Below are 16300 nucleotides of genomic sequence, written 5' to 3'. Positions count from 1 at the left end.
GGCCATTCCCGTCTCCTTGAGGCCATTCCCATCTTCCCAAATCCATCCCTGTCCCCCTGAGGCCATTCCCATCTCCCTGAGGCCATTCCCATCCCCGTGAGGCCATTCCCATCTCCATGAGGCCATTCCCATCTTCCTGAGGCCATTCCCATCTCCCTGAAGCCATTCCCATCCCCGTGAGGCCATTCCCATCTTCCTGAGGCCATTCCCATCTTCCTGAGGCCATTCCCAACTCCCTGAGGCCATTCCCAACTCCCTGAAGCCATTCCTGTCTCCCTGAGGCCATTCCCAACTCCCTGAGGCCATTCCCACCTCCCTGAGGCCATTCCCGTCTCCCTGAGGCCATTCCCAACTTCCCTGAAGCCATTCCCATCTCCCTGAGGCCATTCCCATCTCCCTGAGGCCATTCCCATCTTCCTGAGGCCATTCCCATCTCCCTGAGGCCATTCCCAACTCCCTGAAGCCATTCCCATCTCCCTGAGGCCATTCCCAACTCCCTGAGGCCATTCCCATCTCCCTGGGGCCATTCCCAACTCCCTGAGGCCATTCCCATCTCCCTGAGGCCATTCCCATCTCCCTGAGGCCATTCCCAACTCCATGAGGCCATTCCCGACTCCCTGAGGCCATTCCCATCTCCCTGAGGCCATTCCCATCTTCCCAAAGCCATCCCTGTCTCCCTGAGGCCATTTCTAAATCCCTGAGGCCATTCCCATTTCTCTGAGGCCATTCCCATCCCCATGAGGTCATCCCTATCTCTTTGAGGCCACTCCCAACTCCATGAGGCCATTCCCATCTTCCCAAAGCCATCCTCGTTTCCCTGAGGCCATTCCTGTCTTCCAAAAGCCATCCCCATGAGGTCATTCCCATACTCCCTGAGGCCATTCCCATCTTCCCAAAGCCATCCCTGTCTCCCTGAGGCCATTCCCGTCTCCCTGAGGCCATTCCTGTCTCCCTGAGGCCATTCCCGTCTTCCCAAAGCCATCCCTGTCTCCCTGAGGCCATTCCCATCTCCATGAGGCCATTTCTGACTCCCTGAGGCCATTCCCATCTCCTTGAGGCCATTCCCATCTCCCTGAGGCCATTCCCAACTTCCCTGAAGCCATTCCTGTCTCCCTGAGGCCATTCCCAACTCCCTGAGGCCATTCCCATCTTCCCAAAGCCATCCCTGTCTCCCTGAGGCCATTCCTAAATCCCTGAGGCCATTCCCATTTCTCTGAGGCCATTCCCATCTCCATGAGGCCATTTCTGACTCCCTGAGGCCATTCCCATTTCCATGAGGCCATTTCCATCCCCATGAGACCATTCCCATCCCCATGAGGTCATCCCCGTCTCCCTGAGGCCATTCCCGTCTTCCGAAAGCCATCCCCGTCTCCTTGAGGCCATCCCCATCTCCCTGAGGACATTCCCATCTCCTTGAGGCCATCCCCGTCTCCCTGAGGACATTCCCATCTCCCTGAGGCCACTCCAATCTCCATGAGGCCATTCCCATCTCCATGAGACCATTCCCATCCCCATGAGGTCATCCCCGTCTCCCTGAGGCCATTCCCATCTTCCCAAAGCCATCCCCGTCTCCTTGAGGCCATCCCCATCTCCCTGAGGACATTCCCATCTCCTTGAGGCCATTCCCATTTCCATGAGGCCATTCCCATCCCCATGAGACCATTCCCATCCCCATGAGGTCATCCCTGAGGCCATTCCCGTCTTCCCAAAGCCATCCTCGTCTCCCTGAGGCCATTCCTGTCTCCCTGAGGCCATTCCCAACTCCCTGAGGCCATTCCTAAATCCCTGAGGCCATTCCCATCTCCATGAGGCCATTTCTGACTCCCTGAGGCCATTCCCATTTCCATGAGACCATTCCCATCCCCATGAGGTCATCCCTGAGGCCATTCCCGTCTTCCCAAAGCCATCCCCGTCTCCCCCGAGGCTCTCCAGGAAGGCCGAGATGCTTTCCCAGATCCGGGATCAGGGATGGGGATTGCCACCAGCGCTCCCTGCTCGGTCTCTGTGCCGGGATACTCACAAAGCCCAACAGCCCAGAGATGGGGGATTTAAAGCCAGATCCTGATCCCGAATTTCCAGATCCCAACCAAGGCTGGACCCACGGGCGCGCATTCCCTGGGGTCAGGATGGGGATTGCCACCAGCGCTCCCTGCTCGGGCTCGGCGCCGGGATACTCACAAAGCCCAGAGACGACGGGCTGGCACTTCCAGGGATGGGCTGGCACTTCCAGGGATGGATCCCAAAGCTCCGAGCTGCCGTAAAATCCCCGGGATGTCGCTGTCCCGCTCCATTGTCCACCTCTGGCACGAGACGGTTCTCATTAAGGCCCGCAATTGATCTCCTGGCTTTGAAGGAAACAAGAAAGGAGGAACAAATCCAACGGGATCCTCCTTCCTCCGGCCCAGGGGAACGAATCTGGCTTTAATTTCTTTTCCTTTTGTCGTTCCAGTCGGGGATTTCACTTTAACGACGCTGCCTTCCCCATCCCTGTCCCGTTCCTTCTGCTCCTGGAGAAACAGGGAAGTTCCCCCCTCCGCTTTCCATGCTCCCTCCCTTTGTTCTCCACGCTTGATTTATGAAAGGACTTTTCCCTCCCCAAATCCTTCATTTCGGGAGTCAAGGACCCCCAAAATCGGTGGTTCCCACCCCGGAGTTCAGAAGAACCACGCTGGGGCTGGCTCAGATGTTCCCGACTGGCTCTGAATATCCCAGCTCCGGAGGGCCACACCTTTGGAGCCGTCCTTTGGGAAGGAGCTGCGGATTGACGCTCCCCAATGGCTCCGATTTCCGGTTCTTCCCAGGGGAAAAAATTCCGCTCCGGCTCGGGAATAACTCACCACCCAAAACAGGTAGGGAGAGGGATCCAGCGGGATTGGTTTCTCCTGCACGGAAAACCTGGGAGAGATGACGGAAGTCACCTCCTCTCCCTGACCTCCCTGCCACAAATCCCGGTGGCGCCCGTGGAGAAGCTGCTCCGAGGGAACGTGATTGTGATGCCCAGGGGAAAAAAATTGCAAGGATTTCGGGATTAAGGTGGGAAAAGGCACGGAGCATAATGGTCTTTTAATCAGCAAAGAGACCAAACTCACAGGCTTTTAAGCAGAATTTTTTTTATTATTTTTTTAAAATTTTTTTTTCCCTTGGCAGAGGCATCAAAAAGTTATTAAAAGGGCCTGGTTAAATATCTCATTAATGAAGATGAACGAGGCCCCAGATTTGTTTTTAAACACTTCAAAGCCCTTTTTTTTTCCCTGACCTCCCAAAGTGTGAGTGTGGAGGGGGATCTCAGTGCCTTCAAATGTTCCTTTTTTCTGGAATTTTACAGCAGCTTTAACTGATTTCAGCGTTGGAGCTGCTGCTGCTCACCCTGGGAGGGAGAGCTCGGGCTGGGACATGTGGAAAATCCGTTTGGTGGTGCAGGAACATCCCAGGGATCTGAGGGGCTGCTCCGAACATCCCAACGCTCCATCCCATGGGATTGGGATGTCCGGGATTGAGCCGGGTCCCTCCTGCCCATGGGGGAGCCTGCCAAGGATCTCAGCCCCCTAAAATCCCAACTGGTCATTCCCCACGTGGAAAACTGGGAAGGAGTCAGGTTATCCCCCCATCCCAGGATCCAGGCATTCCAGGCTGGGACAACCTTGCCATGGAATCACGGAATGGTTTGGGTGGGAAGGGGTCTTAAATCCTTCCACTGTCCCAGGTGGATCCAAGACCCAGTGTCCAACCTGGCCTTGGGCACTGCCAGGGATCCAGGGGCAGCCACAGCAAAGCTGGGAATTCCAGAATTCCCAGACCCTCCCCACCCTCCCAGACAGGAATTCCCAGTTCCCAAGATCCCAGCCCAATCTCCCCTTTCCCAGTGGAAGCCATTCCCTGTGTCCTGTCCCTCCAGCCCTTGTCCCCAGCCCCTCTCCAGCTCTCCTGGAGCCCCTTGAGGGGCTCTGAGCATTCCCTGGATTTTTCCCTTCTCCAGGGGAACATTCCCAGCTCTCCCAGCCTGGCTCCAGAGCAGAGGGGCTCCAGAATCCTGGAATGATTTGTGTTGGGAGTGACCCAATCCCATCCCATTCCCACCCGATCCATGTCCAGGACACTTCCCACCATCCCGGGTGGATCCAAGGCCCAGTGTCCAACCTGGCCTTGGGCACTTCCAGGGAGCCAGTACAACTTCTCTATCTTCCATCCCAGCCTCTCCCCGCCCTGACAGGGAAGAATTCCTTCCCGCATCCAATCTAATTCTCCCCAATTCCAGTTTAAAGCCATCACTCCTTGTCCTGGGACCAGGTCAGAGGGGGGGAGCTCCGAGCTGTCATTAATGGGGCCAAACTCCCAAATCCCCAACCCCAATCCAACAGAATCCGCAGCCCCAGATACAAAACATCCCAGGACCTGAGCCCCAAAATAAAAAACATCCCAGGACCTGAGCCCCAAAATAAAAAACATCCCAGAGCCCTGAGCCCTGATATAAAAAACATCCCAGAGTCCTAAGTCCCGAAATTAAAAACATCATAGAACCCTGAGCCCCAAAATAAAAATCATCCCAGAATCCCAAGCCCCAAAATAAAAATCATCCCAGAATCCTGAGTCCCGAAATAAAAAACATCCCAGAGCCCTGAGCCCCAAAATAAAAAACATCCCAGAACCCTGAGCCCCAAAATAAAAAACATCCCAGAGTCCTGAGCCCCGAAATAAAAACATCCCAGAACCCTGAGCCCCAAAATAAAAAACATCCCAGAGTCCTGAGCCCCGAAATAAAAACATCCCAGAGCCCTGAGCCCCAAAATAAAAAACATCCCAGAGTCCTGAGCCCCGAAATAAAAACATCCCAGAGCCCTGAGCCCCAAAATAAAAAACATCCCAGAACCCTGAGCCCTGAAATAAAAAACATCCCAGAACCCTGAACCCTGAAATAAAAAACAACCCAGAACCCTGAGCCCCAGATAAAAAACATCTCAGAGTCCTGAGCCCCAGAATAAAAAATATCCCAGAGTCCTGAGCCCCGAAATAAAAAACATCCCAGGACCTGAGCCCCAAAATAAAACATATCCCAGAGCCCTGAGCCCCAAAAGAAAAAACATCCCAGAGTCCTGAGCCCCGAAATAAAATCATCCCAGAGCCCTGAGCCCCAGATACAAAACATCCCAGAGCCTTCAGCCCCAGATACAAAAAATTGTAGGAGCTGAGCCCTGAAATAAAAACATCTCAGAGTCCTGAGCCCCATAATAAAAAACATCCCAGTGTCCTGAGCCCCAGATACAAAACATCCCAGTGTCCTGAGCCCCAGATACAAAACATCCCAGAGCCCTGAGCCCCAGATACAAAACATCCCAGTGTCCTGAGCCCCAGATACAAAACATCCCAGGACCTGAGCCCCAAAATAAAAAACATCCCAGAGCCCTGAGCCCCAAAATAAAAAACATCCCAGAACCCTGAGCCCTGAAATAAAAAACAACCCAGAACCCTGAGCCCCAGATAAAAAACATCTCAGAGTCCTGAGCCCCAAAATAAAAAATATCACAGAGTCCTTAGCCCCGAAATAAAAAACATCCCAGAGTCCTGAGCCCCGAAATAAAAAACATCCCAGAGCCCTGAGCCCCAGATACAAAACATCCCAGAGCCTTCAGCCCCAGATACAAAAAATTGTAGGAGCTGAGCCCTGAAATAAAAACATCTCAGAGTCCTGAGCCCCAAAATAAAAAACATCCCAGAGCCTTCAGCCCCAGATACAAAACATCCCAGTGTCCTGAGCCCCAGATACAAAACATCCCAGAGCCCTGAGCCCCAGATACAAAACATCCCAGGACCTGAGCCCCAAAATAAAAAACAACCCAGAGTCCTGAGCCCCGAAATAAAAAACATCCCAGGACCTGAGCCCCGAGATAAAAAACATCCCAGCTCCTGCCAGGGCCGGGGATGGGAGGAGCCGGGTTCCAGATGGGATTTTGATACACAGCCCCGGAGAATCTCCGCGGTGCCTGGTCCGAAGAAGGATGGCGTTAAAATCACCCTCCCCATTACCCGACACTAATGGGGCTCAGTGCATTATTCCTATCAAAGTGCAATTTGCATTTACAAAGGGATCCCGGGAAGTGATGGATGGGGAAGGAATGGAGAAAGCCTTGTAAAGCCCGAGCGTGCTGGCGGTGGAGGAACTTCCCCGGCACCGGGCGCTTTTCCCTGCGCCTTCCCCTGCGCCCCAGCCCCTGACGTCGGCTGAAATGAACATTCCGGCCCTCGCCTTTCACCCCACAGCCCATCAATAAAAGCTGGAAGAGCTGGAGGAGTGGGAATACTCATTTGTCTTCATTAGGACTCCGGCCAGCTCCTCTGATCACCGCGTCGGCGTCGCCGGGGAGAGAAAAAGCTACTGTTCCTTTTTTTTTTTTAAATTTTCCCCTGGATTCCCGGCCCACACAGCCGAGCAAAGCGCTGGGATCCCACTCAGCGCCTGCCCCGGGCGGAGGGAAAATGGGATTTTGGGGGGATTTCCCTTCTCTCTGTTCCTTCACGGAAGAAGAGCTCCGGGAGAGCAGCTGGGAGAGACAAGGAAAAAGCAAAGGAATGCCAGGAGATCCCATCAGGGAGGGAGATTAAAGAGCAGGAGCCCTGTCAGACAGGCAGAAGGTGGAATGGGAGACTCGGGAATGATCCTGGGCAGGGGCAGGATCTGGACTCTATGATCCCTGGGGTCCCTTCCCACCCAGCACATTCCATGATTCCGTGATCTGTGGCTCGAGGATCTGAGAGGGAAAAAAGAAGCTCTGGCCCCAGAGCTCAGCCCCCATCCCAAATCCCCTCATTCCCAACTTGCCCGGCCTGTTTTGAGGTCCCATTTTGGGTAAGGGGGACAATTTTGGGAAAGGCGCTTCATCCTCCCTGCTCTTCCCGAGGTTTCCTCTCAGGGACACACGGAAAGTCCCCTCAAATCCCCTCCAAACCTTGCTGGGATGCTGAGATCCAGCTGCTGCTGTCCTCAGGGATGTCACACGTCCTCCCTGGACACCGTCCCGCCTCTTCCCATGAAGGATATTCCTGTGAGATGTTCCTGGGGCCGTGGAATGGCCAGAGGTTCCAAATCCCTTCCGCAATCCATCCACAGCTCCCGGAAAATTCTTCCAGTGTCTGTCCAGAGGAGTTCTCCTGGCCTCTGAGTGATGCCAGCTGGAATGGGGCAACATCTTTGAGGGATCCCAATGGAAAAGTGACGCTGGACATCCGTCCCACCTGTGTGGATCCATAAATGAGGCACCTGCTCCAGGATGGCTCCTTGGGATTCCCTGGGACCCTCGGAGACGAGATCGAGGGCAGGATTTGTCCTCCCGTGGAAGTGACCATGCTTTGGGATGGGATGGACCTCCTGGAAGTGCCTCGGGGCTCGGCACGACCCAATTCCACGGCAGGAAAAAAGATAAGGAGGGATTAACTCGGCTGATCCACCCCGGGCTGGGAAAAGGGAGTGGGGAGTGGAAAAATCCCCGGCTGAGCCAGGTCATTCGCTGGGAGGACACCAAGATTCCCAAACGTTTCTCCTGGCTGGACACAGACATTTCACCTGTCCAGGCCCCCTCAGTCACCTCACCCTGACCAAAATGCCACAGGTGAATCCCAGGTGGGAGAGTCGCCTCCTATCTCCCAGCTCCGGGGAGATTCCAGGGATCTAAAGCTGGGTGAGATGAATCCCTCACCCACAATTAGAGCAGGAAGTGGGATTTTGGAAGCACCAGCTTCCCAAGGATGAGGGAATTGGGCTCTATTTCCTCTCATCATATCTTTGGGATCGCTTCTCTCCGATGTTTTTGCCCGCTTTGGTTTCCTCTGGGGATCCTCAGGCGCGCTCCAGGCTCCAGCCCCAGCTGAGGTGACAGAAGTGTTGGAGCCAAGGGTGACCCCTCAGCAGCATTCCCACCCGCAAACCCACCCTGGAGAGGAGCAAACGAATCCAGCAGGGAATTCTGGCACTAAAAATGATGGATTGGGAGCAGCGCTGCTCTCCCGGCTTTTTACAGGCTGCTCCCGCAGGAGTTATTTTCCCCGGTTTATGGGATTAACAACCACATCAGCACTGCCCTGCCCGCCCCTCCTTGTGCCTGGTAAGGACCTTTCCTTTGTCTAATTACCCAAGCGACATCGTTAATTCTCACTCGGCCATCCTTGGCCAGGTTTGGGCTCTGCTCGAGACTCAGAGAGTCCCCAGGCCTGGAAAGCGTCCAAATCGCAGCCGGTGTTTGTAAAAAGTCCTTCTTGCAGCTGAAACCTCACCTCGGGGCCTGAGAGACCAGGGAGAACAAACAAAAAACCCTAATGCTCCTTCTTCTCTCTCAAAAAACAAAAACGCCCCTTCTTCTTCTCTCAAAAAACCCAAACGCCCCTTCTTCTTCTCTCAAAAACCCAAACACCCCTTCTTCTTCTCTCTCAAAAAACCCAAACGCTCCTTCTTCTTCTCTCAAAAAATCCAAATGCTCCTTCTTCTTCTCTCAAAAAACCCAAACACTCCTTCTTCTCTCAAAAAACCCAAACGCTCCTTCTTCTTCTCTCAAAAAACCCAAACGCGCCTTCTCTCTTAAAAAACCCAAACGCCCCTTCTTCTTCTCTCAAAAAACCCAAACGCCCCTTCTTCTTCTCTCAAAAACCCAAACGCCCCTTCTTCTTCTCTCAAAAACCCAAACGCCCCTTCTTCTTCTCTCAAAAACCCAAACGCCCCTTCTTCTCCTCTCAAAAAACCTAAATTCTCCTTCTTCTTCTCTCAAAAACCCAAACACCCCTTCTTCTTCTCGCAAAAAACCCAAATGCTCCTTCTTCTTCTCTCAAAAAACCTAAACACTCCTTCTTCTCTCTCAAAAAACCCAAATGCCCCTTCTTCTTCTCTCAAAAACCCAAACGCTCCTTCTTCTTCTCTCAAAAACCCAAATGACCCTTCTTCTTCTCTCAAAAAACCTAAACACTCCTTCTCTCTCAAAAAACAAAAGCGCTCCTTCTTCTCTCAAAAATCCCAAAGGCTCCTTCTTCTTCTCTCAAAAAACCCGAACGCTCCTTCTTATTCTCTCAAAAACCCAAACGCCCCTTCTTCTTCTCTCAAAAAACCCAAACACTCCTTCTTCTTCTCTCAAAAAACAAAAATTCCCCTTCTTCTTCTCTCAAAAAACCCAAACACTCCTTCTTCTTCTCTCAAAAAACCCAAACGCTCCTTCTTCTTCTCTCACCTGCCCTTGCGCCCGGAGCTGCAGAAGGTCCCACACGAGGACTCCGAGGTGTGGGGGTTTAGGTTGGATTTCAGAGGAAGGTTCCTCATCCAGAGGGTGATGATTCCTTCGGTTTTATCTTCCACATGTTCCATGTTCTGCTCTGCCCAGGTGCAGCTCTGAGCTCACACTCAGCGTCACTCAGCTCTCTGCACACGGCAGCGACACAAAACAAATCCTGCTCCTGCTGCACTCCAAGGACAACTTCCAGCCCCAAAGCACAAACGAGGGTGGCTGAGGGAGGAACGAGAAGGATGGGAGCTGACAGCCTGGAGCTGGGATGGGGCAATTAAACACCAATGTGCAAACGGACCACAACTTAGAAAAGGGTGAGACCTCGTTTGTCCATTTTGGGTCCATTTTGTGCCCATTTTGTGCCCATTCTTTGTCCATTTTGTGCCATTTTGTGCCCCTTTTGTGTCTGTTTTGTGTCCGTTTTGTGTCCATTTTGGGTCCATTTTGTGCCCATTTTGGGTCCATTTTGTGCCCATTCTTTGTCCATTTTTTGCCATTTTGTGCCCATTTTGTGCCCATTCTTTGTCCATTTTGTGCCATTTTGTGCCCCTTTTGTGCCCATTCTTTGTCCATTTTGTGCCCATTTTGTGCCCACTCTGTGCCCATTATGTGACCATTTTGGGTCCATTTTGTGTCCATTTTGTGTCCATTTTGTGCCCATTTTTGCCCATTTTGTGCCCATTTTGTGCCCATTTTTGAGTCCATTTTGTGTCTATTCTTTGTCCATTTTTTGCCCATTTTGTGTCCATTTTGTTTCCATTTTGTGCCCGTTTTGTGCCCATTTTGGTTCCACCTTGTGCCCAGCCCTGCCCAGGCTCTTGTCCTGGCCAAGGTTTCCCCTAAAGCCCTTTCAATAAATCTCTGCTTTATTCCCCAGCTCTGCCCAGTCTCTGCTCCATCTCAGCCTTCCCGAGGCATCAGTGCTGGCACTGCCCAGGCTCCCCTTGGAATGGGCACATTCCCAACTCCGCCAGCGCTCCAGGAGCATTTGGACAGCGCTCCCAAGGATGCTCAGGGTGGGATTTTGGGGGTCTGCGCAGGGAATGGGGTTGGATGGATGATCCCTGTGGATCCTTTCCAGCCTGGGATATTCCGCAATTCCGGGATCGATGGAAACGAGGAGCTCTGTGCCGGAGCAGGACACAGGGACACGGGGCTGGGGAGAGGTCCCACCCCACCACTCCGTGCTGGAATCACAGAACCCTTCCGGTGGAAACGCCTCCCAGACCATCGAGCGCTGCTTTTTATCCTCTTCTCTGCCAGAGTCGGGATTAAATGCCCGAGACGGTGTTTTGTGTTTGGACTCAGATGTTTATTAATTCTTATCTGTGTTACAGTCTCACAAACTGTGAGCTCTACCACGCTCCCAGCTAACAAAGTAAAGAACGGCCCCATCTCTCTCTCTACAAGGCCTTTTAAGGACAAAGTGTCCGATTAAGAAATGGCACCTAACTTATTTTTACTTTTAACCCAGTACCAACCACCCGTGGCTCTCAATGTGGATTTTTCTGCCCAATTCCAAAATCCCACCCAGACCAAGAAAAAGAAGGACTCAGCCTCTGCCCTAAATCCTTCACCTTGCTTTATCTCTATTCCTGGATTCCAAACCCTTCAGCTCTGAGTTTTGCCCCCTGTGCTGTCACACGCTTCTATCCAAACCCCACACCCACGATCCCAGCGCTGTCACTCCATTTTGGGATCCTTCTCCATGGCCTCAGGTCAGTGCAGTGTTTGCTTGGGGGCTCAGTGCCTGTGAGCACAGAAACTCTGGAATTCCCAGTGCCCAGAATTCCAACAGCGGAGCACAGCCACTGACCCAGCACTGCCAAGGCCACCGCGACCCCCCCAGGCCTCGCTCCTGCTCCCTCCCCTGGGTTTGCTCCTTCCCTTTCCCTGTTTGCCCAGGGAGGAGCCCGTTTCCACAGGGAATTTGCTCTCCTGACCACACAAAGGACCGGGAGCAGCTCCCTGACCACGAGTGACCTCCAGCTCCCAGCAGCATCCCACACCTGGGGTTGGCACGGATCCCAGGGAGAGGACAAGGGGATTGTGTCCTAGAGCAGGGCCAGGGGAGGCTCAGAGTGGACAGCAGCGGGAATTTCCTCATGGAAAGGGCGCTCAGGCCTTGGAAGTGCCCAGGGAGGTTTGGAGTGCCCATCCCTGGAGGTGTCCAAGGAATTCCTGGATGTGGTGTGGGAGCCAAGGTGGGGATCCGGTACAGGATGGACTCGATGACCCTGGAGGGCTTTTCCAACCTCAGCCATCCCGGGATCATCCATGACCTCTGGGAGAATTCCATCCTCCTGGAACGACAGCTGGAGGCCAGGCGGGCTCCCAGCTCACCGAGTCGCCCCTCCACGTTCAGGTGGGAAAATCTGGGAGCTGAATCCTGGCCGGAGCCCAGCTGGAACCCTCTCAGTGGGAGCAGAAGGAGCCTCATTTCTGTCCCTGTGATGAGACCGGAGTGGCCCCGAGAGAGGTGCTCAGCTCCCGATTTTGGGAAGGAAAAATTTCTATCGGAGGAGACCCAAGAGTAGAGGTGGGAATGAGAGCTGCTCCAAGAACTGTTCCCAGCCACAGGGATTTTGGGAAGGGCAGGGTTTGATCCGAAAACGCAGAAAGCCCCAAAAGAGACGAAACCTGCTTGTAGGTGGGTTGGAATCCTGACTTCCCAGCAGGCAGCAGCTCCCAGCACCTCCTGACCCCAGAACTGGGATCCGAGCTGGCTCCCGCCCCTGCTGGGCAGGGTCAGGATGACTTTGGATGGATTTTGGAGGAGTTTCCAGCCCATTCCCGACATGTGCAAGGATCCCCGGGCAGGGATTCCAGCCCAGCCCCCTCCTGTTGGATGTCCAACCTTGGAGCTGCCGCGGCCCCAAAAACCCCATCCCATCCCATCCCATCCCATCCCATCCCAACCCATCCCATCCCATCCCATCCCATCCCATCCATCCCATCCCATCCCATCCCATCCCATCCCACCCCATCCCATCCCATCCCATCCCATCCCATCCCATCCCATCCCATCCCATCCCATCCCATCCCACCCCATCCCATCCCATCCCATCCCATCCCATTATCTCATTCCATCGTGTCCCATTTTGTCCTGTCCCATCTGTCCCATCCCATCCCATCCCATCCCATCCCATCCCATCCCATCCCATCCCATCCCACCCCATCCCATCCCATCCCACCCCATCCCATCCCATCCCATTATCTCATTCCATCGTGTCCCATTTCGTCCTGTCCCATCCCATCCCATCCCATCCCATCCCATCCCATCCCATCCCATCCCATCCCACCCCATCCCATCCCATCCCATCCCATCCCACCCCATCCCATCCCATCCCATTATCTCATTCCATCGTGTCCCATTTTGTCCTGTCCCATCCCATCTCATCCCATCCCATCCCATCCCATCCCATCCCATCCCATCCCATCCCATCCCATCCCATCCCATCCCATCCCCGCCTCCCTCCTCAATTCCGAACTCTCTGCATCCCATTCCAGCCGAGCGCTGAGCACGGAGAACATTCCGGAACCCTGTGACGCATTTGGGGGCCGTTGGAAAACGCTTTCCTCCACCAAACAACAGCTGCAAACTTCCGGATCTTCCTTCCCTGGCCGCCATTCCAAGGATCCTCCGGTCTCCCAGCAGCCCAATTCCAGACTGGCTCCAACCCCTCCAGCCCAACATTTGGGACCGTTGGCACCAAATAAACTAAATAAACCAAATAAACGGGACGGCTGGAGCATTCCCAGCTCGTGCTTTCCCTCTTCCATCATTTTTGGTGTTCCCCCGAGCAAACAGCCTCAGCTTTCCTTGGGAATGATTTCCCCAAGAGGCTGGGGGACAGAGAGGGCGGCTGGAAAATGACTTTCAGGAGGGAACTGGGTGTGTCTCAGGAAAGCCGGGATGTGCCTTAGTCATGGCTTTATCCACCCGGGAATGCGGGCGGGGTCACCGCAAGGCCACGGGTGTCCCACCTCGCCTCCTCCCGCTGTCGAGGAGCGCCTTTGGAAAGGGGAAACCTGTTGGAGTCCAGGGCATTCCTTTGGTTGCCCTGGAGGGTCAGGGACCTGGGCAGGGGGGTCTGGGACCCCAGCCCAGAGCCCAGAGCTCAGAGAGACACTGGATTTGATCTCAGTCCATGGGAGAGGCTTCTTGCACTGCAGGAAGCATTGCAGGCCACAAGAGTGTGAAAATAGTAGTTTAGTACATCACAGGGTGAAAAAACAGTGGGTTTGGGATTCTTGTATTGAAGTGAATGGGGCAAGATGGAGAATTTGGGGCGTTGTCTCCTTCTTCTTCCTTCTCCTTCCCTCACTCCATTTCTGCAGTGACGTGGCACACAGCAGTTAGTGAGGATTGGGTCAGAGTAGAGATGACCTTTTTAGTAATAGTGATAGACATTGGTAGGAAATAGTAAATAAAGAATACGTAGCAATTAGTATAAAAGATAAGGACAGCCCAGAGACAGGGGGAGTCACCAGATGTCCGAGCCGCGGCAAACATCTTTTGGACACTGAGAAAATTGTAAGATAAGAACTAATAAACGAAGCATGTAACCTTGAAGACTCCGTCTTTTCCTGCGTTTGGCACAGAGCTTTGCAGAGGGCCAGAACTCTAAGACCACCTGAATGCCGGGGAATTTAAGCTCCTAAAAAGGAGCCCCCGACAGAAACCATCCAAGGTTGTCCCCTCAAGATGACTGTAAAAAAAGAAACCCCACCCCAAATAAAGTCACAACCAACCCCAAAGCAGGGGAGGAATCCGTCCCCTCCTGCACCAGGGAACTTCCTGGTTGGAATTCCAGCATGCAAATCTCCCCCGCCCATCCCACTCCCCGGGCAGACGGGGCGGATCAAAAGTGCCAGGGAGCAGGAAGGTGCTGGGAGGGGAGCTTGGGATAACCATGGAAAATTTTCCAGTGCCGGCTGTCACGGGGGCTGCGGGATCACTGTTTTGGGAAGGAATCGTCTTTCATGGAATGGTTTGTGCGGGAAGGACCTCACAGACCATCCATGGGCAGGGACACCTTTCCCTAGACCAGGCTGCTCCAAGCTCTCCTTTCCCAGGTGGAAATCAGCTGGAAAAATGAGGGATTCTCCCTGGATTTTCTCCAGGAGCTGAGCCCTCCCTGGTGACAATCCCAGCTGCTCCAGGCATGGCCCGAATCAGCAAAAAGGAGCCTTCTGGAAATTTAAAATAAAATAAAATAAAATAAAATAGAATAACACAAATTAATATTTGCAATTAGAGTTAATGACTCTCCCTTAGGAATTCAGGGCTGCACGTTAGGAAACGATCCAAGGTGGAAAGACCCGAGTTTGGGAAAGCTGGGCCTGGGGTTGGCCGTGGCACATCTTCGCCGGGATCATGGAAGAGCCTGGGATCATCCTGCAGCCCCGAGGACACCCGGAGAGGCCGAACCGTCATCCGTGGGATGACCTCCACAAAAAGCAGGGAGCCAAATCCATCCTGCCCCTCGGGAATGCTCCGGGCACGGTCCGGAGCCGTGCCCGAGAATCACCGGGGCAAAAATTCAATAATTAAACCGTGAGGATAATTGGCGTCTGAACCCTGGAACTGCTTAATTTGCCGGGACAGACGCAGCCCCGGGGCTTCTGCTCCAGCCCATCCCCGGGAAAGCATCCCAAGGCTGGGAATTATCCGAGCAGGTGTGAAACGGGGTCAGGGCCCGGGGAATCTCGCCCCGGTAACCCCACAAGGCCAGTCCTGACAAATTCCCCGCTCCCTGTCCAACCCTGGGATGGGTTTCCAACGAAAGCGGAGGAGGGTGAGTCACGGAATTCGGGTTTGGGTTGGAAAGGACCTGAGAGATCTTCTCATCCCAAGGCTCCTTCCAGCACCTGGGAGCCAGACCCCAGCCAGATCCTATCGACCCCTGCGTGTCCCCACAGGCTCCGGTCTCCTGCAGACAGAGCTCCCAAACCTCTCCCGAATCCAGGCAGCACCGGAGCCGGGCGGGAAAGCTGCGACTCCGTCGCTCCCGGGGTCTGGACGAGCCGGGTCACGCCCAGGAATTTTTTGTTCCCGGGGATTTTCTGCCTGTGTTGGTGGCCACGGTGGAGTTCTGATGCCGAAGTGTCCGGGAGATGACCTTGAGGGCTGCGTGTGCCCGGCGTTCCCTTAGGGATGAGCTGGAGCTGCCTGGAGCTGCCTTTTCCCAGCCGTGGAACCATGGAATAATTTGGGATGGGAAGGGACCTTGAATCCCATCCGATTCCCACTCTCTGCCATGGGCAGAGACACCTCCCAGCATCTCAGGGTGCTCCGAGCCGCTCCAGCCCAGCCTTGGGCACTTCCAGGGATGCTGGAGATGGATGAGGTGAGAAACAAAAGGTTGGACAGGGCTCGGAGCACCCCTGGTGTTGGAATTCCCGGCTTTTTCCTGCTCCGAGGTCAGGGTGAAAAAAACTCAGGAGTTGTTTTCGAAGCCTCATTCTGAAGTTTATCTCCTTGTCTGTTACGAACTCTCGAGATGTGAGCTCTCCCTAACAAGTGGAGAAAGTGAACCCAAAATGGTGTTATTTAAGGCTATTCAAATCCCAATTATCCAATAAATAGTTGATATCCATATTATTTATGTTCCTAATCCAATTACGATCACCCCAAACCCGCAATGAGGACTTATTTCACTCAGTTATAGAAAACTGCCCAGGTTTGTGGAGAAGGTGCAAAAAAATACAACAAATCCACACCCAAATTCTCCATCTTGGCTCCCACATATCCCAAATCCGAGTTTTTCTCCCTGTGAGATCACACAGTGCCATCCTCACTGCATTCCCGTGATCCCAGTGCTATCCCTCGCTTTTGGAAGCCTCTTTTAAGGCCCCAGATCAAATGCAGCGCTTCCCTCACGTTCTGTACTTAACAGCACAGAGGGTCTAAAATTCTCAGTGTCCAAATTCCCCATACCTGGGATAGCGGGAATTGTCCGGGGTTGGGATGGGATGGGCTTTAAGGGCCTTTCCAACCCAAACCATTCCACGGTTTCGTGAGGAAAACAGAGGTGGGT

This window comes from Hirundo rustica, chromosome 5 (genome assembly GCF_015227805.2).
Source record: "Hirundo rustica isolate bHirRus1 chromosome 5, bHirRus1.pri.v3, whole genome shotgun sequence".
NCBI lineage: Eukaryota > Metazoa > Chordata > Aves > Passeriformes > Hirundinidae > Hirundo > Hirundo rustica.
Note: the sequence above shows the minus strand (reverse complement) of the source record.